Here is a 25,170-nt window from a genome sequence, read left to right on the forward strand (position 1 = left end):
GCAAGCAAGAGGACAAGATGAGAAGTCCCGAGAGGGACAGCATAGGCGGTAGAAGCTGCAGCATCCCTCATCTGAGAGTTCTTGTGGCTATAGGACACCCTGTCTAAAATTTAGGAGGTGGGCTTCATTTTAGCTCACTCATGGGCTGCAAAGCCACTGTTTCAGGATAGATTTCGACACTAGTGCTATTTGAACCCCTGGCTGCAAAAGCATTCCAATGACAGAGACCACCTGCTACTTAGGGGTTGCCTGGCCTCCCGCTTCGCACCCCCAGTGTTAGCTCATCAGAGAAAGGAATTTATTTTTTCTCTCCCTGCTCTAAATACCAGCATTTGTGCATGCTGCAAAATTCTAGAAATTCTTACAGTGCAAGAATGATGATGCTAATAAGTGTAGTATAAAAAGCTCAGGGAGTTGGGAGGAGGGAGGTTGACAGGATTTTTTTTTTTTAGACTGGACCTCACAGTCTGAAACTTGCTTTACTTTTCAAAATACATATGTGTAAATGTACATATACCTGCATGCATATATGTCAGGATGTACATAGACACACACATATTTAAGATTCTAGAATAATCAATTAAGATGTAAAAGGCATATTAGAAGTCATCTAGTCCAATATCCTCATTTTTTAAAGTGAAGAAATTGAGGTTTAGAGAGAAAGATCTTATCTCTCTAATCATCCATTTATACATACATACACATTTTATGTATCCATTCATATAGATATATTTGAAGGTTTCCAAGAATGTAGGGGAAGCCTGATCCTCACACATTCTTTGAATTAGTCTGAACTGTGATTCTTTTTATAAAGTAGAAAAATGCTGTTATAAATTTAGACCCACAGGCATGCCATAGTAAATGGGTGGTTTTGTGTTTGTACCAGTTTGTTTAACCCCAAAGACGAGCCATTAGAAATTTTCCACACTCGTCAGAACTATTTTCTCAATGCTTGTCCGGGATCTAGAGTGATACCCCAAATTCCAATGAAACATTTTGATTTTTCCCAGAAGGATTCAGAAGCAGTGACCACAGGCCAGGACAAAAACTCAGAAGAAGCCAGTGACCTTTTCTTTTTTCTACTTAGCACGATGTGTGGCACAAGAGCTTGGGGATGACATTTTGAGTTTTCCAAGATTTGAATGCTTTCGTGGGAGGGCCATGCAAAATACAGAGCAGGCACAAAAACCTGGCTCCCACTTTCTCCACTTGGCTGGAAAGGAAAGAATTGATAAGAAGGTCATAGCATGAAACCCATATCAAGTGCAAACGTTTCATGTCTTGTTTGGGGAAGTTGAAATACCACAGGGGGGAAAAACCACGTCCAAGTTTTCAGACTCGAAGGAATATGACACTGATCATCCCTGGGTCCAGGGCTATGTCCTGCCAAGGTATATGCGGCAGTGAGGATATGGCAGCAAAAGTGGGACTCCACCCAGAGCAACAAACACAACCACAAATAGCTGGCAAGTATAACCTAAAAGTAAGACTTCTATGTGAATATCTGCTTGCTGGGTCACAATACAGCCCTGTCAGAAGGGAGAAGAAGAAGGAATAAATGACCACACAGGAGTTCTTCCATGGACTTTCATGAACTTTACTCCCTGTTTTTTTCATCATGAAGCTGACTAGTCTATTGAGGTACTTGGAGATTTAATACAAAAGGAACACAAAAATCTATGTAGTTTTGCAGAGGGGTTATTCATAGAAATGCAGAAGTTTAAAACAATAGCCTATATATTCCATATGACCATTCTCTCAACCACCTGACCTCCTACTACTAATTCTGCATGCACATACATCTATCTGATTCACTACATGATTACAACTGATGGAAACAAGAAGGGCAAAATGGATTTTTTGGGGGATGGAAAGATTAACTTCATATCTGTTTTGTTGAGGGACTGACCATACACTGGTGAAATTAAAGGTCCCATAAATATTCAAGTATTCAATTATAAAAGCAAAAGAAAGAAGGTAATTGATAAATGCTTACTCATTGCCAGAATGTATAATCTCTCTCTCTCTCTCTCTCTCTCTCTCTCTCTCTCTCTCTCTCTCTCTCTCTCTCTCTCTATATATATATATATATATATATATATATATATATATATATATAGGTCAAGTTATGGACTGCATTGCCCATTTTGACAAACTTATTCTTAGAAGTAATTTATTTTCCTAGTAATATGATAATCTGCTGAGGCATAATGGAAGGCCCTGGAGTCTGGAAGGTCTGGGTAAAGGTTCTAGCACAGACGCATACTAGCTGGTCATGTCCTTCAGTTCCCCAGGCAGCTTTGTAAGACTATAAATTGTCAAACAGTAGCCCATATGCATTGGTAAAATAAGTTGTCTCACTGAGGGAATCACAGGTCTGGACCGAATAATCTGGTAGACTATCTATGGAAGATTTTTTGGGAGGATGTGCACAGGAAAGGGATAGTATGAACAGGCATGGGTGGCTGGGATTTTTTTTATCATTGCCAAGATAAATGGAGCCCCCACACTGATGGAAACTCATATCCATTTAAAATAATAATATGGTGGCAGAAAGATAATTTTCTTGACAGTTTGGTAGATAATCTCAAAGGAAATAACTTTATAATTTCTTTCCTCTGCCCCATAATTGCTATTATCTACCCTGTTACCACTATTACCTTTAACCTGAATTCTATAATAATCTTTTTAATTCAATTTTTATTTTTTCATTACATGTCAATATGATTTTTAACAATTGTTTTCTGACATTTTGCAATTCATATTTTCTCTCTTTCTCCCACCCCTCCAGCCTCCCCAAGATGTCAGGTAATATGATATAGGTTACACATGTGCTATCATATGATACATATTTCCGTGTTCATCATATTGTGAAAGAAGATACATATCACTTATACTAAAGACAAATTTTTGGAGGAAGTAGAGTGAAGAATAGAATGCTTTAACATGCATTTCGACTATGCCAGTTCCTTCTGTGGTGTCTATAATGACTTCTATGAGCTATGCTATGGAGTAATTTTGTTTTTATAAATAGTCTGTTATCATAAAAAAAGAAATGTGGATCTGAGGATGTCATAGATAACTGAAATTCATAAATAGCCCCCAATTCTCATTTAATATCTTAATTTCACTTTTTCAATCAGGCTGACCAAATAATAAATAGATAAGTGACACAGTGTCAAAAATACTAGAGCCTAGGGTCAGAAAGTGGGAGCAGGATGGGATAAAGGCCATAGAGTCCAAGTCCCTCACTTTATAGATGAAGAAATAAAGCCTTTGATAAACTAAGTGATGGAATTAAAGTTGTACAAGACAGAGTCAGGTTTTTCTCAGATTCCAACTTTACTACTATTTTCTTTGGGTTTGGAGTCAAAGCACCTGCATTTGAATCCTATCTCTAATATTCATTACTACTTGATCTTGAGCAAGTGACTATATCCTTGTTAACCTGAAATAAGGGGTTTTAAATCGATGATCTCCAAGTTCTGTTCCTATCCTTGGTTTAATCCCAGTTTTCCCATTTACTTTGAAGTTTAAGTTCTAATGGACAGCAAAAGTGCCAAAAAGAGATAGACTAGCAAAATAGCTGAATTCTTCAAATGAGAGGATTAGTTCTTAAAAAATCAAGATGCATATACATTACTGCCATTATAATTCAAACCCTTATCATTTCTGGCCTGGATTATTACAATGGTTTCCTAATTGTTTTTCCTGTCCCAGGTTTCTCCCTTTCCAATCCATCTTCCACACAGCTGCCAATGTGATTTTCCTAGAGCTCAGGTCTTACCATGTCATTCATCTGTTCAATAAAATTCAGCAGCTCTCTACACACTCCTTTGTTTGGCATTTAAAGCCTTTAATAATCTGGCTCCAAGCTACCTTCACAGCTTTATTCTACATTTTTCTCCTTCACATACTCCAGAGTCTAGTCAAACTCATCTTAACATTTGCTCACACATGACACTCCATCTCTGCCCCTTACTCCTGAAATGGAGTATCATGTGTGAGCAAATGTTAAGATGAGTTTGACTAGACTCTGGAGTTTGTGACTCCAAAAATAAAGCTTTATGTTCTGAATTTATTTTGTATTTAATGATATGTGAAGATGTTTCCCATGATAGATTAAAAATACTTTTTTAAAGTATTTTTATTGATATTTCATTTTGATCTGTGTCTCCCAATATCTAGCTCATTGCCTGTCATATACTAACAAATTGTTGTTGATTGAGTCATTTTAGTGTGTCCATTTAAGATTTGAAGTATATGTTAAAATACACAAAACAAAATGAATATACAAATACAACTCCATGAACCATTAGTATTATTACACAAGGTTATTTCTGAAGGTATATCTATTTATTTATCTGTCTAATTGGCTAACTATAGCTGACATCTGATGTATGAGTACTACTTTTGAGACCATAAAATTCCTAAAAAAATTTCCAAATTCAGTTATTTTTCCCTTTCCTGAGTACCACTATTGGTTTATTGGGCTCTGAAGAATCAAAGTTGTAGGTCATTCAAAATATAACGTAGAGGCACATATTAGGTACATTTAAGTCATAATATATACTTAATAAAGACTTGTACAGGAGAAGCAGAATGAAGGATGTCATCAGAACTGAGTATCATTAAATTGGAATGTGGGCCACTTTACTAATTGAGCTGACTTTCTATAGAAGAAAAGAACTTAGATGAGAGTTGTATGGGATAAGAAGGCACAGGTTCTTTGGCATTAATTAAGGGCAATTTATTTTTAAAATGATACTCTAATACCAATTAAAAAATGAATGATAAAGATAAATAATACATTTTTAAAAAAATAATTTCACATTTTCTTTGTATCTTACTGCTGACAGGAGTTTATGTTTCAAAAGAAAATAGCTGGCAATGAAAATTACTAAATAAATGTTTTCCCAAATCTACATTCATTATATTAGGTCACAGGTAGAGAGGAAAAGGACAGTTAATAAGAAAGTTCTGGAAATATAAAGGAATTCTACCTTAAACAGTGGTTGCTGAGTTTTGAACTACAAAATAAGACAAAGTGCTGAATGTGACATATTTTTTTAATGTGTTGATCATTTTGATGTGATATACAAGCCTACTTTTTTAGATGCATATGTATAGTTTCTTAAACTGTGTTTTTTATTATTGAAAAATATAAAGTGATATTTAATTAGAATTGTAGTTGGATAGTATTCTTCCTCTTCTCAGCTTCGCTGTCAAGAGAAAGCTTTTATAGGAAGACTTTTCCAAATCCTCTTAATTCTAGTGCCTTTCCTATGTTTAGTGTTTCTTAGTTATCCTTTAAAAAGCTTGTTGGTACTTATTTCTTTGCTTGTTTTTTCCCCTATTAGTTTGTGAGCTGCTGGAGGGTAGGGATTGCCTTTTACCTCTTTGTGCCATTAGCCCTAAGCAGTGCCAGGCAAACAGTAAGCACTTAACAAATGCTTCCTGACAGAATTAAAGTGTGTGCAGGGCTTTGAAGAGATTGTCTTAAACAATTGGAGTAACTGCATTTCTTTGGTGAATGTTATGAATTTGGTCATTATAATCTTACTGTTTCCAGGAAGTGAAGAACAATCAACATTGTTTCTGTTCTTGAATAAAAAAAGAAATATGCTTGATCAGACCTGATGTCACATCAAATCATGAGATTATAAGGAGTTGGAGCTAAAAGGGACTTTACAGATAAGCTAGATGAATGTCTTCATTTTATAAATATGGAAACTGAAAAATAAGGAAAATATTTATGGATCCCAACTCTCTGGAGCATATAAAACCTGTGAAAATTAAGTACACTTGTGAAATTCAAAATATTGGTTATCCTCAAGGGAGGATTCTTTTCTAGAGAAAAGAAGAAATAAATAATTATTAAAAGAAGGCTAAATAGAAATACAATTCATTCATTTGCTAATTGTTCTTCCTTTACTGTAAACTATAATAAGAATGAGGCCTTTAGAAGAGAGATATTTGTTTCATGGATTTCACACAATTTATAAAATATAATACATTCACTTTCTAATTATTTTTCTCTTAATATAGAAATTAACTGGAGTTAGGATTTTAGAAATGAAATATATTATTAATGTTCTCTTCCTCCTTAAATTATATTGCATTTGCTTATTTCTGTATATAAGATATCCATTCAGTAAACTGTAGGAATCTAAAAGGGTAGAGACAGTTTAATTTTTGTGCTTCTGTCCTTAAATGTCTTCCAAATACTATGGTCTTTAAGAAATAAAGGCTTGCTTAATTGAACTGATTGCTGTCTACTTAATGTATCACCACAGAACCAATTCTTTTCTTGTATCGGTAAAGGGTAAAGTTACTTTGGGATCATTTAAGATAACAGTTGCTATATAGATTTCAGTTATTATAGTGCTATTATTCTACTCTGGTTTCTATACATAAATTTTAAAGTGTGGGCGAATCACATCAGGAATGCTTCATTCTGGTAAAGTTTTCCAGAATCACTTTTAACATTTGAGTTATAGCACTGTAGGGCTTATGTTTTATTTATTTATTTTGGGGGTGTGGGAGTGCGGTGGGGAGCATGAGGGGTATGGGTGGTGAGAGAGGAAGAGAAAAAGCTGAAAAGGACCACTAGCCACAGAGGAATCTGGAGAACAGTATAGCTGAGGCAATAAAATACAGTACAAGTAATTCTATACTGAATTAACAAAAAGCCTTTTTGTAAACCTGCCATTTAAGGGGGCAAAAAAGCCCTCACAGTGCTTTGGTAACAGGGCATTATTTGGTCTGGCCACATCTTAAATTTAATCTAACATCCCTTCTAGTCTTGGTCTTTCTCTTTGGCCCAAAGGAGTTTGCTCTTTCTAGAAGAGTTAGATGTGTGCATTCTCACATGTGGCTTGTCTTTGAGACATCAGCAAAGTGAATATTTTAACCTTGGCATGGGTGGCCATCAAAGTATCAAAGGATTGCAAATTCAGTGTTAGAAGGGACCTTAGAGATTATTGAATCCAATTTCCTCATTTTACAGATGGGGAAACTGAGGCTGAAATTGGGTAAGTCATTTACTCAAGGTCTCTTGCATTAGTGTCAGAGTTGGGATTTCAACTTGGCTATTATAACTGGAAGTCCAACAGTCTTAGTCTAGTGGAACTGAATAAGATTAGAGATAACTAGGCTGTGGGCTGAGGGAAGGAGTATGAGAGCAGAAAAAAACGCCCCACCAAACTTCTACTTCTCACTATTTTTTGTATTCCATTTTACTTTCTGAGGTCTTGCTGTAAAAGTCATGCAAATATAATGTTGCTTTCTGGGTCTGCAAATGCCAGGTCAAGAGTACATTAAAAAACTCCAAACCAAAACAAAAAATGAACATACCCTACCAACATTTGGAATGCAGCAAGAGAGATGCAGACCTTCAGTTCATACACTTTGGAGTTATTAGGGAAATATGTCAGCTCTCTAGCACCAAAATTCCTTAGAAGCAATTTGATAGAAAAATTACAGATTAGAAAATATAAAGAAGTACTTATAAAAACAGCCTGATGCTGAATTTTAAAAATGAAAAAAAAAAAAACAACAACCAGATCATTGGAATAGAAAGGTTAATCACAACATAGAATAAAGAGTATCTAAAATAATAGGATTTTATAAATACATTATTCTCAAATTTTGGGTAATAGAGTCATGACTGACTCAAATTTTCTGGGAAAGTTGAATAAGTGTTTGGTGATGTGAATTCAGTTACATATTCTATAAAATATATTCAAGTAAACTCCCGACAAATCAATAAGCTAAATATTAAAAAAATTCAAAAGTTGGAAGAAAGAGAAAGTTTATATTTATCTTAATCATAGGAAGAAGAAATAAGTTTATATGTTTGAAGAAATTTTGGGGTATAAAGTTGAAGGATTTGATTGAACACAAAAAATATTTTGCATGACAAAAACAATATTTTCTGAGTAAAAGGAAAAGAAATAGACTGGCAAAAAATCTTTGTAGTAAATAGATCTGATAAAAATCTGACACTAATCTATTAATGGATAAAAACTAGAAAAATAAATCACTGGAACAGAATAGAGAAGCCAAAAATAGAACCAAGGATCTGTAAAAGACCAGGATCTGATAAATCTAAGATTACAAAATTTTGAGTAAACATTATGAAACATTTTCCCCATTTAATAATGAAATGACAATTGCTATTTCAATTTTCAATAAAAAAGAAGTAAATGATTTTAAATGAGGAAAAATAAATTGTTAATAACCACTTGGAAAAGTATTTAGACCAGGAATTCTTAACAGTTTTTACTTTGTTTTGTTCCTATTATATATCCTTTTGTTAATCTGGTGAAGCCTATGGAACCTGTTTCAGAATAATTGTGCTAAAGCATAAAACAAAAGATATATTATTACAAAGAAAATCAATTATATTTAAGTACAGTTCTTAAAATATATTTTAAAAAATAATCAAGCTTGCCAAACCCAGGTTAAGGAACCCTGATTTAAACTAATAATGAGAAAAATATGAATTAAAACACCATTGAAATTTAGACTTACCAAAATGGCAAAAAGGATTAAAGATGATAACATTTAGTGTTGGTTTGCTTTAGGAGACTATATTCTTGGGAATGACTGACTATAAATTGGCATAAGCTTTTTGGACAATAATCTAGAAGTGTACAAAAAGTTATAAAATCAATTGTATCTTTTGACCACTAAGATTCTACTAGGAATAATATCCAGGGTGATATTAAAATATAAAATAAAAAGCCAATCTACCCATACAGAGACATCCACATCTTCTTTATTTTTGCTAGTGCAAAATTGGAATGGTCAACCAACCCTTGAGAAATGATTGAAAAATCTGACAGATAATGCACGATTAATGATGACAACAAATTTGAACAATTCACAAAGGCATGAAATGAGATATAGTGAAGATAATAGAATGAGGATAATGTATCCTTAATACAAGTATATAAGACTATATAATACCTAATAATGGTGACAAAATTCATAAGGGTAAGAAATCAGAACAATATACTTTTTATTCAGTTCTCATTACAGTTTACTTTAAAAATAAACATGTAGTTTGGATTTTATGACTCTTATCTGTCTTGCTTATTTGTTGGCAATATTGTTAGATTTTTGATTCAAACTTTTAAAATGTAATTAGACAATTAAATAATTTCTTTCTTTTGACCAGAAAAGGTCTTAAGAAGACATCCAGTTAATCCCTTCACCTTTAGGCAGAATCATATGTAAGTCATCAGCCAAAAGATGAGAATAACTCCTATTTTTTAAGGTACTTTTGTCAAATGTACTTAACCATGCTAGAAAACTGTGGCAAATTTTCTCTTTTTATTTATTCTGGCTCATGACTCTTTGAAGCAGCTAAAAATTCACTTTGAGTAGTTCTAAATTTTTGACACTCCATTTCTGACAGCATTTTTGTCGGTTGTTCCCCATGCCTAGAACTTTCTCACATCTCATCTCTGAATCAAGAGAAAATAAAATCTGAAATGCTTAGCACAGTGTCAGGCACATAGTAGGCCCTATATAAATACTTATTTTCTCTCCTTTCCCTTATTTCCTCTTCCCTGGCTTCTTCCAAGTCTCAACTAAAATCATATCCTAGAAAGAAGCCTTTCTTAATTCACCTTAATTTTAATGCCTTTCCTCTGCAATTATCTCTAATTTATTCTGTGAATGAATGTATACATATATACATATGTGTGTGCATATGCATCTTATTTGTATATGGTTATTTGCATGTTGTCAGACACTGGTCTCTTATTGATTCTAGATTCTATTTCTGGCTTCTCTATCCTCTTCCAGCATGAGCTCCTTAAGAGCAGGGACCTTTGTATTCTCAGCACTTAGCACAATGTCTAACACTTAGTGGGTGATTAATAAATACATCTTCACTTAACCTAAGTAAAATTTTCCAAAGGACCAGCCATCTAAGTCACTGTTCACAAAAAATATCATATGGAGCTCCTTCCTTTATTAATAACTACCTATACAACTATTCAGGGGGCTCCATGCTCCTCACTCATGTTCTCTGATTTTTCTACTTTATCATGTTCTCCAGCAAATTGTTGATGTAAGACTATATTGCCAAAATGAAGACCTGTTTTGTTGTTGACACTAATAAATGCAGGTGAAAAAAATCAATGACTAGCAGTAAGTTCTAGACTCAAAATAGCTGTTAAGTAAATACTGTGGAATAAAATCCCAAGATCCAAGATACATTTATATTTTTAGGGAGAAATAATATAATGTGAACTTAAGAAAAGATGTATCCCCACCAGAGTTCATTGTTTCTATTCTACTATCTTCATCATGCATTTTTTCATGTTTTTCTTTCATGTGCTTAAACCTGTCTTTTTTCTTTAACCTTGAAATAATAGTCCTTTATGATGATATTTCACAATTTGTTTAGTAATTCCCTAATGGTTGGTTGATCATGAAAGTTGTTTTAGTTTTTTTGCTAGTAAAAATAAAGCCGACATGAATATTTCAGTATGATAAGGTTTCCCTACTTTTTAATAATACCTTTTGGATATTAGTTATTGTAGTAGACCACTGAGTGGACAAAACCTATAGTTGGTTCTTTACATCTTAACTTTATCCTACGACGGCATTAAAATGAAGGAGACAGTTACAAAATGCATTTACAGAAGCTTCATTGGCAACTGGAAACACCCTCTATTTCCAAGGATTGGGTCATGACTAAATAAAATGCGGAATACCAATGTGATTCTGGCAGGATGAGCAGGGAAATGTTTAATAATTGACTCTCCAGAAAATGACAAACTTTAAAATTTAATCTTCATTTATCAAGTTTTTTCTATAGCTTCCTTAATTAAGAAAACCTATAAAATAATAAATCAAACCCTCATTTGTGAAATTTTCTGGTTTCCTACATATAAAAATTCACACTGAAAATTTAACTGGTTCCCTGGATCTTATGGTAGGTTGGAGCTTGAAAGATATGGGTTCAGTTATAGCCTTTGACACTAAGTCACCCAGGACAAGTTACATAGCTTCATTGTTCCTCAAGCCACTCACAATGACTTCTGTATTAAATCAGAGATGGTAGAAGAAGCTCTCACACTAGAAGTTCCCCACACTGACAAAACCACAGATTCTTGATTTGTATATATTTGTGTAATCCTCTAGGGAAAAAAGATGAGTACAAATAGCATATGGAAAGAAATATATACAAATTAATACAAAGTTACACATAGACTAAATAGAAATTCGACATTGACTACAACTATATAAAGTTTATATTAATATGAGTTAGAAAATCTGATACACAAAAATCAGACTGCAATATCATAGTTAATAAACTGCTATTGTTATTAAGTTCTTAAGCACTTTTTTTGTTAAACAATCTATAAACAATAGAGTTTATATTTTTGTGTGTGTTTTATGTCCTATTTTATTCATTTGATTACTTTTATTAATGATTATCACACATAGGATGTCATTTTTGATTTGAAAAGGAATGCTTCTTCAGGGTAGCAACTGTTGTTTGGATTCTTTGGGAGGCAATTCCCCTCATTTTTAAATGAGAACATCACCAGCTTATTCTTATCCCCCCACAAGGAGGCTAAAAAATATCAACTATAATAAAAGATCACACTTTCCTTTCAAAAAGACATTTAATACCAAGAGAGAAGCATTCCAGGGACAGAGCATTTTTTATCAAGTCTGGACCAAGATAGATACTGATTTCTTTTAAAAACAGAGGTCTCAAATATTAGAGAACTTTTGTTAATGTCCTCTTGAAGCCCTTTCCTGAAATGTTTATAAGAGAAGATCTTGGAAGACGTTCTGTGTTAAAGGAGAGAACCTATTGTACTTGCAAAAACACTGGTTCCTGGGGGGTTGGGGGGGGGGGAGGTAGCTTGGAATCTGGTATGCTTAGTCTGTCTTCATGATGGTGTTTGTTATGAATGACCCAGAGGAGACTGATGTTAATAAAGGAATAAAGAGTGGTTGTTGGATGAAGTGGGGAGCCCATGAAGAGTAACTGGGTGTCTCCAACAGGAAAACTGACAAAAAGGCTGGAGGCAGGGACGAAAGACTGGGAAACTCTCTAGTAAAAAACGATGAAAAATGAAATCATATTTCTTGTATAAAACAGTAAATTTATTCTCTTTAGGGGCTTTTCTAGCATGATGAATCAATGGCCTTTAACTGTTAGAGGAGTATCTTATGACTTCTCTAAATGGTAGAACTTCAATTTTATGACTGCAGTGAGAGGCTTCATTACCATTTCTCCTTAGATGTTTTTTGGCAAGATGTCTTAAACTCATCCACCTACGTGGGGTGGGGGGAGGGAGGGAGTGTCACTTTATCATTTAGCTTTCATGTTAAGTTAAAATTATGATAAGTATGAGGCTATTAAGTTTCAACTTAATCCTGATCAAACATGTGCTTCCTTGAAATGAAGAAGATTTGTAAAAGAAAGGGATTTATTGGTGGTGGAAATCTTTCGTTAAATTCAAGTTGGTCATTTGTATGTGTCCCCTAGATGAAATCATGCTTTTTCCTTGTGCAGGCAACTGAAGCCCATACTTGACTCTGTAAAGATTAAAATTTAGGGGAGATGGGGAGACTGAGGCATCTGAAATTAGTTTCTCTCTGCAAGGAGTATTATATTTTTTAGAGGTTTATTAAAGGTTAAAGATTAAAGAATATACAAGTAAGAAACATGTGCCTAGGCCAGAGGCCTAGACAAAATAACCTCACATCACGCAAGAGACCGCCTGCTCCAAAATGGAAGTCCAAAAAGAGCCAAGACCCCTCAAAAGCCTTTGAATCAGCTTAAATACCTTCTAGATCTCGGCCCAGGTGAGATTACAAGGCATTCTGGGGAAGTGGAGCAAAGGCTTGTGGGGATTGTAGTCCTGTATTCGAGTCTATTTTTTACAACTCCCATTTCTTTCTGGACTTCCCAAGCCTTTATAAAGAGGGTTGAGAAAGATGAAAAACCAAAGGGGCTACAGGTAGGTAGGGTTATGCAGGCCGGATGGGGCAGGTCTCAATGAGAATAATTTCGCTGGGTTTTTCTGCTTTTAATATGTTTATCATAAGCCTTGGAAATTGAGGGCTCAGCACTTGCATAATAGTGAATTTACCTCCCACTTGGCTTTTTGGGCTTAGCCAGACACAGCATGGATTCAGAATTAGACATTTCTTGAGGTTGGTTTGATCGTTACAAAAAACATTTTGCAGAGATCAAAATGTCATGCCTGCTTTTACTAAGGCCCCCCTCCCTTTTTTACTGGGGGTGAGTAGATATCAGCTTGAAGCCAGACTGTAGTTTCAATGAAAAGTTGATTTTTTTGTTTGCCTTTGATAAAAATCTCACTTAATTCAAATGCTAAATCCTTTTCATGAACTATTTCGACTTCATATGGAATAAAGGGTTTATCTGGCATGTTGTGAGAGTTTCTTTTTGCTAATTCGACATGTTTGCTGGGGCTTTCCAGCTAAAGTTAAGTTAATTAAAATAGAACTTAATGGACTTAGCATATATTGGTGGTGACAGGGTCCATGCTTTATTTTGGCACGCAGTAATTCCATTAATTTGTCTTTGTCACTCTCTAGGGTACAGCTGAGCAATTTAACTCAGAGTTAGCTTTTCACAAAGTGGAAAGAGGAGCAAAGCTGGTAGAGGTAGTGCAACTAAAATTTAGAAAAATTGGTTTGCTGTAGAATATTCTGATAACTACAGGGGAAAATAACCATCTGTCTAGAGTTTTCTATTGAATTTATTTTTGGCATACATGCTGTGAGCCAAGTGAAGGGGTCAATTGCATTTTATTACAAATGATGGAGGAATTATAATAACTTACAGTGTAGAACAGTAAAAAGAACTGGATCTGGGAGCCAAGATCTGGTTTTCATAGGATGAATGATCTATAAGGATCTTCAGATGTTATCTAGTCAAATCTCAGGTATTAAAGAATCTGAGGCTCAGAAAATTAATTCTTAGCACAATGGATAGAGCACTGAGACTAGAACTAGGAATCCTTGATCTTAGATTTGGCCTTGAATACTTATTAGCTGTGAGATCTAAGACAACTCACATAATCTTTGCCTCAGTTTCCAAGTTGATGGGGTTTATAACAGCACTTTCCTCTCAGGGTTGTTGTGAGGGTCAAATGAAATAATAATGGTAAAGCACTTAGTACAGTGTCTGGCAGATAGTAACTAGTGCTATATAAATGCTTATTCCATCCTCTTTTCCTGATCTCCTTTAATTCTAGTTCCTTCCCTCTAATGGATTATTTCCAGTTTATCTTATATATAGCTTATTTGTATATAATTGTGACTCTCTCATGACACTGTGAGAATTTTTTGAGACAGGAACTGTTATTGTGTGGTTTGTTTTTGTTTTGCCTGTCTCTGCATCCCCAGTGCTTAGCACAGTGCCTGGCATACAGTAGGAACTTAAGAAATGCTTATTGATTAACAATATAGCTCAGCAATTGCTGTGTACCTTACAGCATTAAAGACTGGGAGCATGGAGAGGCTGCTCAGGGCCATAGAACTAATAAATATCAGAGTCGTGATTTGAACCTGGGGTTTCCTGCCTCTAATATTTATATGAGATTTTAAACTCTTCAAAGTGTTTTATTCTCTCATTTTGGTCTCACAATCTTGGGAGAAAGAGATTTAAAAAATGGGAAAGGATCTGTTTGTACAAAAATATTTATAGCTACTCTATTTGTGATGGCAAAGAATTGGAAACTAAAAGGATGTCCCTCAATCGGATAATGGCTTAACACATGGTGGTAAGGAATGATGAACAGGATGATTTCAGAAAGAACTGGAAAGGCCTACATGAACTGATGCAGAGTGAAATATGCAGAACCAGGAGAACATTATACACAGCAACAACAATATTGTGGAATGATCAAATGAGATTGACTTTGCTACTAACAGGAATACAATGATCCAGAACAATTCTGAGAAACTTAGTACAAAGAATGCTATCCACCTCCAGAGAAAGAACTGTTGGAATAAGAATGAGTATCGAAGCATATGATTTATCACTTGTTTATTTGAGTATATATTTTAGGGCTTTGGTTTTATAAAATTATTCACTTCTAAAAATGAGTAATATATAAACATGTTTTGTGTGATGATACATTATAACCCATGTTGAATTGCTTGCTAGCTCTGGTAGAGGGGAGGGAAGAAGAAAGGGAGACAATTTGGATCATATATATTTGGAAAACTCATGTGGGAATTTGTTATTAAAATAAAAATAAAAAAAATCTTGGGAGGTAGATATTATAGCCATCGGTATGTCCATTTTATAGATGGGAAATTGGGGCTCTAATAGGTTAAACATTTAAATGATCACTGCAAGAGTCTGCAATGGGATTACAATCTAGGTCTTCCTAACTAGCAATCAATGAAGTGGTATCAGCAAATGAGGCAGTGGTGGTCCTGGGAAAAAGTAGCTGTGCTGCTGAATCATAATCTTCTTTTTATGGGCAACAGAAGGTCTTATTCCTCATCTCTCTCTCTCTCTCTCTCTCTCTCTCTCTCTCTCTCTCTCTCTCTCTCTCTCTCTCTCTCTCTCCTACTCCACCCCCCATATACATACACACACAGGCACATACGTACACACACACACACAAATAAATGAGTATAAGGGATTCTGGTCCCTGATTGTGTGTGACATATACTGAGAAATCTAGTGTTTAAGGAAAGATATCAGAGGTTGTTACAACGCAGTTCCCCAATATACACTTGGGAATCATCGAGCCCTGTCTCTAATGAGACTAAATGCCAGTGACTCAATCATTTGCACTGACTAAAGATGCCATCGCCTCTCCAAGTTCTCTTTACCAGAGTATTAATTAACTTTGCTATCATAGCCAGATTCCAGTCTCATTTTACACATGCTATCAATCTGAATCAGGCTCATTTTGTCCTCAAATTCAATCCTTTCTGCATTCTTCCTTCATTCCTTATTTAAACTGTTGGGCTACTGTGTCTCAGCCAAACCATTGCCATGTCTCAGTTCAGACATGCATGACATTCCCACACGTAACATTGGGTACAGTCTGGAAATTTTATGAAAAAATTCATGATTGGATCCCCTTTCATCAGACACCACTAATATGTGCTATGTCTAAAGCTAGACTTTCTTCAAGGACCAGTAATTCTGTAGGTTTAGACTCTTTCTTCTCTGTTGCTATTGGAGCCCCAATTTCCCATCTATAAAATGGACATACCGATGGCTATAATACCTACCTACTAAGATTCTTTTAAAAAATATTTTTATTTTAATAACAAATTTCCACATGAATTTTCCAAAGATATATGATCCAAATGATCTCCCTCTCTTCTTTCATCCCCTCTCTCAGAGCTGTTGCAGCTTCTAATATTAAAAAAATCATGAATTGTTATGGACAAATAATTTATCACTTCAGCTGAAGCTAATTGAAATGTGACGGTGTCCTTTGAACTTTGCCACATCAGTTCTTTGACAATATACACACATTTTAACAATGGTTCTGTTCTTCAAAGCTGTCCAGGTTGTAGGTCTTATTTTGCTAATATACCCTTAGAACCCAAAGCCATTGCTTGACTATGATAAAGGTTTAGAGGAGGATGAACCATCACAAAACATTAAACAAATCAACTCAGAATCTTTTTACCTATTTTCTCTGGGTCAGAATTCAAGACAATGATTAGGATTTTATGCTAGCTAAACACAGAGAAACTCATCACTAGAATTTAGGCCACCACACGGTTAATGTTTTGGTTAGGATGACCCATATGATATTAGGAAGGATCATGATTTCCATCTGTGGAAACAATATTCCAACCAACAGAAGCTCAAATCATTCAACAAATCCATTAGCTTTACTGCAGTGGTTCTGAGATGAACAAATTCAATAATTTGTCCAAATTGGGTTTTGAAACTCTGAACTTAATGCAAACACTTGCTTATTCAGTTAAGGGATGTCCTATTTATGTTATATGCTCACTATGTTAAGTACTGGAAGGAATATGGAGAAGTGAAGGAGATGGTATCCGTCCCTGAGGAGATCATCTTAGTGAGGAAAGAAAGCACAGAAAATTAAATGAGAACATGGGATAGTATATGATTAAATTTAAAATGAATGACAGATAATGTCCATAAAATAATAAGTTGTTATTATTACTTTAATGTTTTGTGGATCTTTGACTTGGTCAGCTTAGGTGACCCCACCAACAAAATATATTACAACTCTCATGTTAGACCTAAAAAAACCCCCATCACCACATTGCCAGCCTCCTGGTGATGAGTATCTCTGCACTCAGCTTGACTGAATCTCTGTTAAGAGGAACGACCCTCACTGGTGGGGTCACAATAGGAAACTTTTCAGCTTTGTGAGCCCTGCCAGAGTGCATGTTCCATCACATGACCTCTAAGAATAATAGCTTGCATTTATTAAAAAATTTATGGTATGCAAAGCACTTTAAATGTTATCTTCATAACAATCTTGTTGGGTAGGTGCTATTATTATCATCTTCATTTTAAAGATGAGGAAACTGAGGCAGACAGTTTTAGGTGATTTGCTCAGGATCAAAAACTAATAACTATGTGAGGCAGGGTAGATTGCTGGGCTTGAAGTCAAGAAGACTCACATTCTTGAGTTCAAAAGTTGCTGTATGACCCTGGGTCAGTCACTTAATCCTGTTTGCCTCAGTTTCCTTATCTGTAAAATGAGCTGGAGAAGTAAATGGCAAACTACTCCAGTAACTTTGCAAAGTAAACCCCAAAGAGCAAGGGAAATGACTGACCAACAACAACTTTTTGATTCACAAGTCCAGCAGTTTATCCCCCTGTATCCAACTAGCTGCCAAAAGAATAGGGAGTCACATTTTCATTTTTATGAGACATCAAAAATGAGGCTTTAATTGTATATATATCATTATTAAATATTATTATCAGTGATGGTACTAGCATTACTAGGATTTTATACAAAGGGAAGATGAAAATTACTCAAGATTTATTATGTGGAAGAGGGGATCCAAGGTGGGTCTTAAAGGATGGGTAGCATTTGGAGATAGAGAAGTATGGGGTGAGCATTCTGGGGTTGGGGGAAAAGTGTAAGAATAATGGTACATTTATATAGCATTTTATGTCTTTAAAATTCTTTCCACAACAACTTTGTGGGGGAAGTTAAGTATAAATATTATTTGCATTTTACAGATGAGGAAACAAAGATTCTGAAAAGTTAAATAACTTGCCTTTAATTTCACAAGGGTATGAGGCAGCATTTGAACCCATGTCTCTGGATTGCAGATTCATTCTTTCTTCACTGTATCATACCAACAACAGTGTTACCAGAAAGCCCAAGAGATGATTATTGAATGCTGGGTAAATTGGGTTGTCTGGGTCAGAGTGCTTAGCTGTACTTTGGGCCAGCTTCACAAAAGAGTCATTGTGAATTTCTTTTGAACAGACCTGTTGTCTGCTCAATTATCTCTAAATAGCATTTATACTGCAGGAAGACAAATCAGGTGCTACATTGTTAGATGCTAAAGAAATATATCAAGGGAATTTTTTTTCCTTTTAACAAGCCCTTGTTCCTTGTTTCTGTTGCTGCAAGAGAATTCTATTCAAGCACCTTGTTTTGTGGCTATAAAAAAACAGTACTTTCTGGAACCATTACTGATGTTTGGTTCACTAAATATACTTTGGGGGCAAATATAAAAACACATGTCAGACAATTAACATTTTTAGTCACTTTTTTCTTAAGCAAGTATTCATATTCTTAACCACTGGGTTAAGTCATCCACATTCTCAGACAGCTTCCAATGGGAATAATATAGATATATACTTAGGCGTTATATTTTAAAATATATTTAAAATGTAAACAAGGCAGCTAAGGCCTTTAGCATTACCATATTGACTATTATTGGCTTTTCTTTCTATATTTAATTCCTCATGAGTTCTTTTCATACAGATGCATGACAGGAATTTCCTTCAGTTTCTCATTGAATCAGCCCCATCACTAAGCTGATGCCATCTGGCATCCAGATATTATGGTTGCCCTCTGCTTTCTTTCTTTCTTGCCTTTTTTTCCTTTAATGGCTCACACCAAAGTTATTTATGGCAACACGTTAAAAGCCTGGGTATCGTGTTAAAGTACAAAAATGTTTTCCCAGCCATGGAGCAAAACTGTTAACCAAAGAATCCAACAAGACAACTCAGGATTTTAAAAAATGCAACATCAAGGAACATGAGACCATATATCCCTCCCTATCTTGTGTGGGTTTGATTAAAGATGTTCATCTGGAAAACCCCAGTGACTTGCCATTGAGGTTGTTCATTAAGCACCGTGTGTGTCGGTGTATGAGTACCCCATGCACCTAAATGAATGAAGTACTTATTATTTGAAAAACAGACCCTTTCCCACCTGCTGCCTTCATCTTGGTTCTGACCAAGAACTATACTTTAGAAATCAGCAAGCAGGATGAATTCAGAAAGAGGAGGAAAGGTGTACACATTCCAGGATATCCTGAGGTCAGAAGACCAAGATGGTCTGGGGCAGTGCTAGTATTGGTTCTGTAGGAGTGATGAAGAAGATGAGTATGAAGAAGAGAAAGAAAACCAGGAGACTTCTAGTCTATGTATTTGGCTTATCATTGATGATGCTGGGCATTCATCCTACCTGCTTTGGGTCTCCAGATCAGGCAATCCCTGGAGAGGGAATATCAGGGAAAAGCAGTCAGGTGAATGGAGAAAGGAAAGCTGGCCAGGAGAAAGAGCTACAATGGTGATGGGAATCATGGTGGGGCTAGTGGTGTATTTTTTCTTCATAGAGATTATTCTTTAGGAGAGTGGTCCTCAATTGACCAACCATTCTCCAGCTCGACTGCTTTAAAGAAGAAGCAAGCCTTGCCGCCCTCCATCCTGGCACCCTGGAGCAGAGCTCTGGTGACTTTGGACTAATTACAACTCTGTTCTGAGCAATTGAAAGCTAAAATCTGATTTTCTGGGCTATCCTTTATGTCCTTTTTTCTTCTACTTAGTAGTTTCATAGAAGTAAAAGCTATATAGCCTACAGAAACTTAGGGAACTTGAAACAGAAGACCAGATTCTCTGAGTATTTATTTTGGTTCCCAATTTCTGTAGTAAAGACATTGAAAGAGGTGAGAGCCATTATTATTGTTATTTTTTGTCATCCTCATCATCGAGAATAGCTATAGTCCCCTCCCTCCTAAGCTGTACCATTTGGCAAATTACATCATCCAGTGCATTCAATAGTATGTTAGTGGCCTGAAGGAGTCAAGGAAATGAACCATTTCCTTCCTACTCACATGCAACATCAAGCATATTCAGCAAGGTATCCAGCTTCCAGGGAGGTAAGTTTCTGCTCGGTAGCATAAAAGATTCTCTCCTGGGTCCTATTTAAAAATGTTCACTATAGTATTATCTCCAACCCCATACCCCCGAAGCAATTAAACTGTCAAAATTTCTATTTTGTCTACCGAGCTTGAAGTGATGTTTATCCCTCTGTCTCAAAAGAGAATTGGAAAGAAGCATTGAAAATAAAATATTTGTTGACTATTAAATAATTCTTTTGCCAATTCCTGAAAAGATTGTTCTGAGACTAGCCCCAGTTTATAAGGAAGACAAATTGTGTTACAGGTATCCCTGATCCCCTACTCAAGCTGAGTTTTGAGAATTTGAAATACTGTGTCAACTATAACTTTAACTATAACTATATATGTAATTGATAAGTTCAGTCTAGCTTTTTAAATAACATATTCCAAATTTAACATGATGTTCTCAGCAGTGAAGGCCAGATTTAGAAGGGTCACAATTTGACCCAATGGTGAATGAAAAAGGTGATTCTTTTTTTTCTTTTAAACCCTTACCTTCTGTCTTGGAATCAATACTGATTCCAACAGAGAAGAGTGGTAAGGGTAGGCAATGGGAGTCAAGTGACTTGCCCAGGGTCACACAGATAGGAAGTATCCGAGGCCAAATTTGAACCTAGGATCTCTTGTCTCTAGGTCTGGTTCTCAATTCACTGAGCCACCCAGCTGCCCCTGGAAAAAGGTGATTCTGAAGATGATTTTGTTACTTTGTCACTCCATTCATCTCATTTCTTGAAAATTAGTCATCTAATTATGCTAATTATTCTATATGATGTTTTTTGTATATCACATATAATAATAGATAATAAACATAACTAATATAAAATTATGCAAAAATGGAGGTGTGTAATGGTCTTAAAGTTCTATTTTTCTCAAATTGATTTCCAATTACCATCTTTGCTCCTATTATATAGTCATTGCACATTCTTGAAGGTTTTGTATTCAGTGGTGCTGAAAAACCAAAGCATTATTTTTTAGTATCTCTTCCCTGGAAATATATGTAGAGAGGTCTAAATTTTCTATAAAAAGGCACATAAATTGATTGTTTGGGATAAAATTAAATATAAGAAATGTTTACCATTTGACTATTAATTTTAAATGTTTTTTAATATTGTTTCTATTTTCCAGATTTTCTGAGGCTAATTAATTCACTTGTCAATAATGGTAATAATTAAAGGTCATGGATGAGATCATAGAATTTTTAGAATGGCTTTTAGAGGTATTGTAGTATAGTAGGTATTTAGTAAATGTTGACCTAATTGAATTACTGAGTTGAATTGAATAATGCACAAGAATAAGGTTTACTCTCTAGTTGATAAATGGCAAAAGGATATAAACAGGAAATTCTTCAAGGAAAACACAGGAGTTATCAAAAAGCTATTAAGAAAAACTAATTATAGAAAATTCAAAGCCATTGGACTGGAAAAGATACCAAACGAAGAAAGTGATAAACATTGGAAGGACTGTGGGAAAATAGGAACATTAAAGCACTGTCAGTGGAGCTGAGCACTTATCCAGCCATCCTAGAAAGCAGTTTAGAACTATGGCCGTAAACTCACTAAATTATGTATCCCTTTTGACCTAGGAATGGTTTTTCTAGGTCTATATTCCAAAAATATAAAAAGAAAATTTAAAAGGACCCATACTTAAAAAGATATTCATTCATAGCTGGTCTTTTTGGAGTAGAAAAGAAATAGAAACTACAGGATTCTCTATTAGTTGGTGAATGGCTTAGTAAGTTATGGTTTATAAAGTCAATGAAAGCAAGAAAGGAAATATACTTTTACTAAGTGTCTTCTATGTGCTAGGCATTACAGTAAGCATTTCACAACTTTATTCTCATTTGATTTTCATAACTACTTTGGGAGGACAATTCTGTTATTATCCCTATATTTGACAGTTGAGGAAACTATAGGAAGATAGGGGTTAAGTGACTTGTCCATGGTCACACAACTAGTAAAGCTGAGGTCTGATATGATTTGAGATCCAGGGCTATATCTGAACTCAGGTTTTCTTGACTCTATCTTCTGTGCTGCCTAGCTGCCTCTACCTTTAATTTGGAATCAAGACCCCCAAATCACTAAACAGTGCATTTTATGGTGGTATAAGAAAAGATGAAATGGATGGTTATAGAGAATCTCGACAAAAATGTATAGATTGATACAGAGTAAAATGAGCAGAAATAGAATAATTTTTGCACTAAGAACAAAATAAGACTAACAACTTTGAAATACTGACTCTTATCAATGCAATAACTAACCATTTCAGAGGACTAATAATGAACTATGTTTCCTACCTCCTGACAGGGATGTGAATGGATTCAGCATCTAGAAAGAGACAAACATTTTTGGACATGGACAATGTGGGAATTTGTTTTGTTTGACTGTGCATTTATCACAAATTTTTTAATTATTATTTTTGCCTTTTTAATTGGCAGGGATGGGGATGTAAGAGAGAGAAAATAAATACTTGTTAATCAAAAAATTAAAATAAAGTGAAAAAAAGAGGTTGGAATGTATCACCTTGAAGATCTTTTCTAAATCTACATTTATCATCCTAAAATCTCTTAGTCTATTTCCTGCTCCCTTATTTTATAGATGACCAATTAAGGTTCTGATAGGCTGAAATAAATTGTGTTGTCTAATCAGAGAGTCAGTCTTTGAATTTTGGTCCTTTGATCTCAAATTCAGTGCTCGCAGAACAAAACCTTCTGGTGGGCCAGTTAGTTTTAGTTTAGGTCAGACCATGAATGGTAACTCTTCCCCTGACTCTTTTAACAAATTTCTGCTCTTGCAGATCTTGCAAAATGGGTGGTTGACAATGCAATCCAAGCCCAATATTGGAAAAGCAACACAGAGAGCATACACGATATGAAGGGCCAATAACCAGCAGTTCAACTTTGAGCATAAAGAAAAGTTCTTATAGTTTGCATTATTCACTTTTTGCATCTTACTGTATTATTGAGAAGGAAAAAAATGGCATCTAGAAGTAGTGCAGAGTGGATACTTCAGGAGTGCATAATTAATCCAATTTGTAATTAACGTCCAGGGATCCATAGCAATTGCCTATATTCACATACTTCCATTTTCATATCTATTTCAGTGTCTCTGCCATATCCACACCCCCATTTCCTCTGATCATTACTGAGCATAGCAAAATGATAGTATTAATTTAACTTCTCTGTTTTCTGAAAGTTTTCAAAGGGCTGAAGAACTTGTAATTTGGCTACTAACTGCTGGCTTGATATGAAATGATAAAATGTAATTATTAATCATATATAATTTATAGAAATTAAATAATATGAAATTGGTATATGTAATATATAATACAAAATGATAAAAACAATGACTAATACTTACATAGCACTTACTATGTGCCAGTTACTATGCTAAGCGTTGTACTATTTTTACCTAATTTATCTTAAAGAGGCTGATTCTCATTATGATCTCAGATTCACACTTAAAATGCTCTGAAATCAGCTTACTATCCCACATTTTAGGATTATTATGATTGGTTACTATTTACTTAATACTTTATATGAGCAACGAATGGATCTTATCACATATCAATGATTATAGCAGGAGCTCCTGTTTATATAAACTTCAGTTTCCTCTCAGTAGTCTTGTTGCATATTAGACATATAGCATATTATCTTTATTTTAAAGATGCAGGAATTGTGGCAGGTAAGTAACTCAGTGGATAGAGATGAGACTCAAATTTGACCTCAGACACTTCATAGCTGGACAAGTCACTTAACCCCAATTGCTTCGCCCTAACCACTCTTCAGCCTTGGAACCAATACTTAATATCAATTGATTCAAAGACAGAAAGCAAGGTCTTTTTTTTTAAGAAGCAGAAACTGAACCTCATAGAATTAAAGTGACTTTAAATTGGCGTCAGAGATAGGCTCTAAATCTAGGCTTCCCACTCCCACGTCCGCTAATTCTCTTTCAGAAACATAGCACTGCATCTTCTCGCTTGCCAGTGCATGGTAGAATTCCTGTTTACATTCTGGTAAATAATATTTACAGCTTCCCTAAAACAGTTCTCTAAGACCAGCTACAGCATTAAACAAGAGTTAAGATCTGGGATCCCTGTGGCCACTTCTCTCTTTATTTTCAGACACCTTCATATCTAAACATTACCATTCAACCAAAACTAGGGAGGGAGGAGAAATAGGTTGCTGACAGCATATCACTTTGCCATTATTCACTGTTGGGTAATTAGCATTTGCTCTAGTTATATTTAGGAAATTTGTTAAAAGAATCCAGACCAGCAAAATTATGCCACTCAAATTAAAATCAATTAAAAATTAAACAAAAACAGTTAGTGTGGAACTCTGGACCTTTTTAAAAAATAGGATTCAATGAACTGAACATATGAAGTGCATAAAATGTGGAAACTATATACACTTCATTACGGGTTCTACAGCTGCCACTTATTTCATTTTGGTATAAAAATAATTATTATTTTGAGTACAATAGTGTCCATTTCCTTTGCACTGCCCCAGTGCTCCGATTACCATCTACTTCAATTCCGATTAATCATGCCAAGATGGCAATTCCATTAAACTAAGAGTAAAATTTATTAGTCTAATATGTGGCTGTTGTTTCAATGGTTGGAACTATGTGTTTAACTGCTTTGGGGATTTTATTAAGATGAAAGCTAAACATAATGCACCTCAATCAGACTTTTAGAGGACAAAGTAACTTCTAAAATACCATGAACTAGAGAACACGTAATGTTTCTGCAGGCATTAAACTATGCCTACAC

General features: G+C 35.0%; 1 protein-coding gene across 3 annotated transcripts in view; it reads right to left on the reverse strand.

Annotated features, from left to right (window-relative positions):
• Positions 1-25,170, reverse strand: part of ADAMTSL1 (ADAMTS like 1) — a 1,092,747-nt gene that overhangs the window by 153,035 nt on the left and 914,542 nt on the right. The gene's annotated exons all lie outside the window — the stretch shown is intronic.

Source organism: Monodelphis domestica, chromosome 7, assembly GCF_027887165.1.
Source record: "Monodelphis domestica isolate mMonDom1 chromosome 7, mMonDom1.pri, whole genome shotgun sequence".
In the NCBI taxonomy this organism is placed as follows: Eukaryota; Metazoa; Chordata; class Mammalia; order Didelphimorphia; family Didelphidae; genus Monodelphis; species Monodelphis domestica.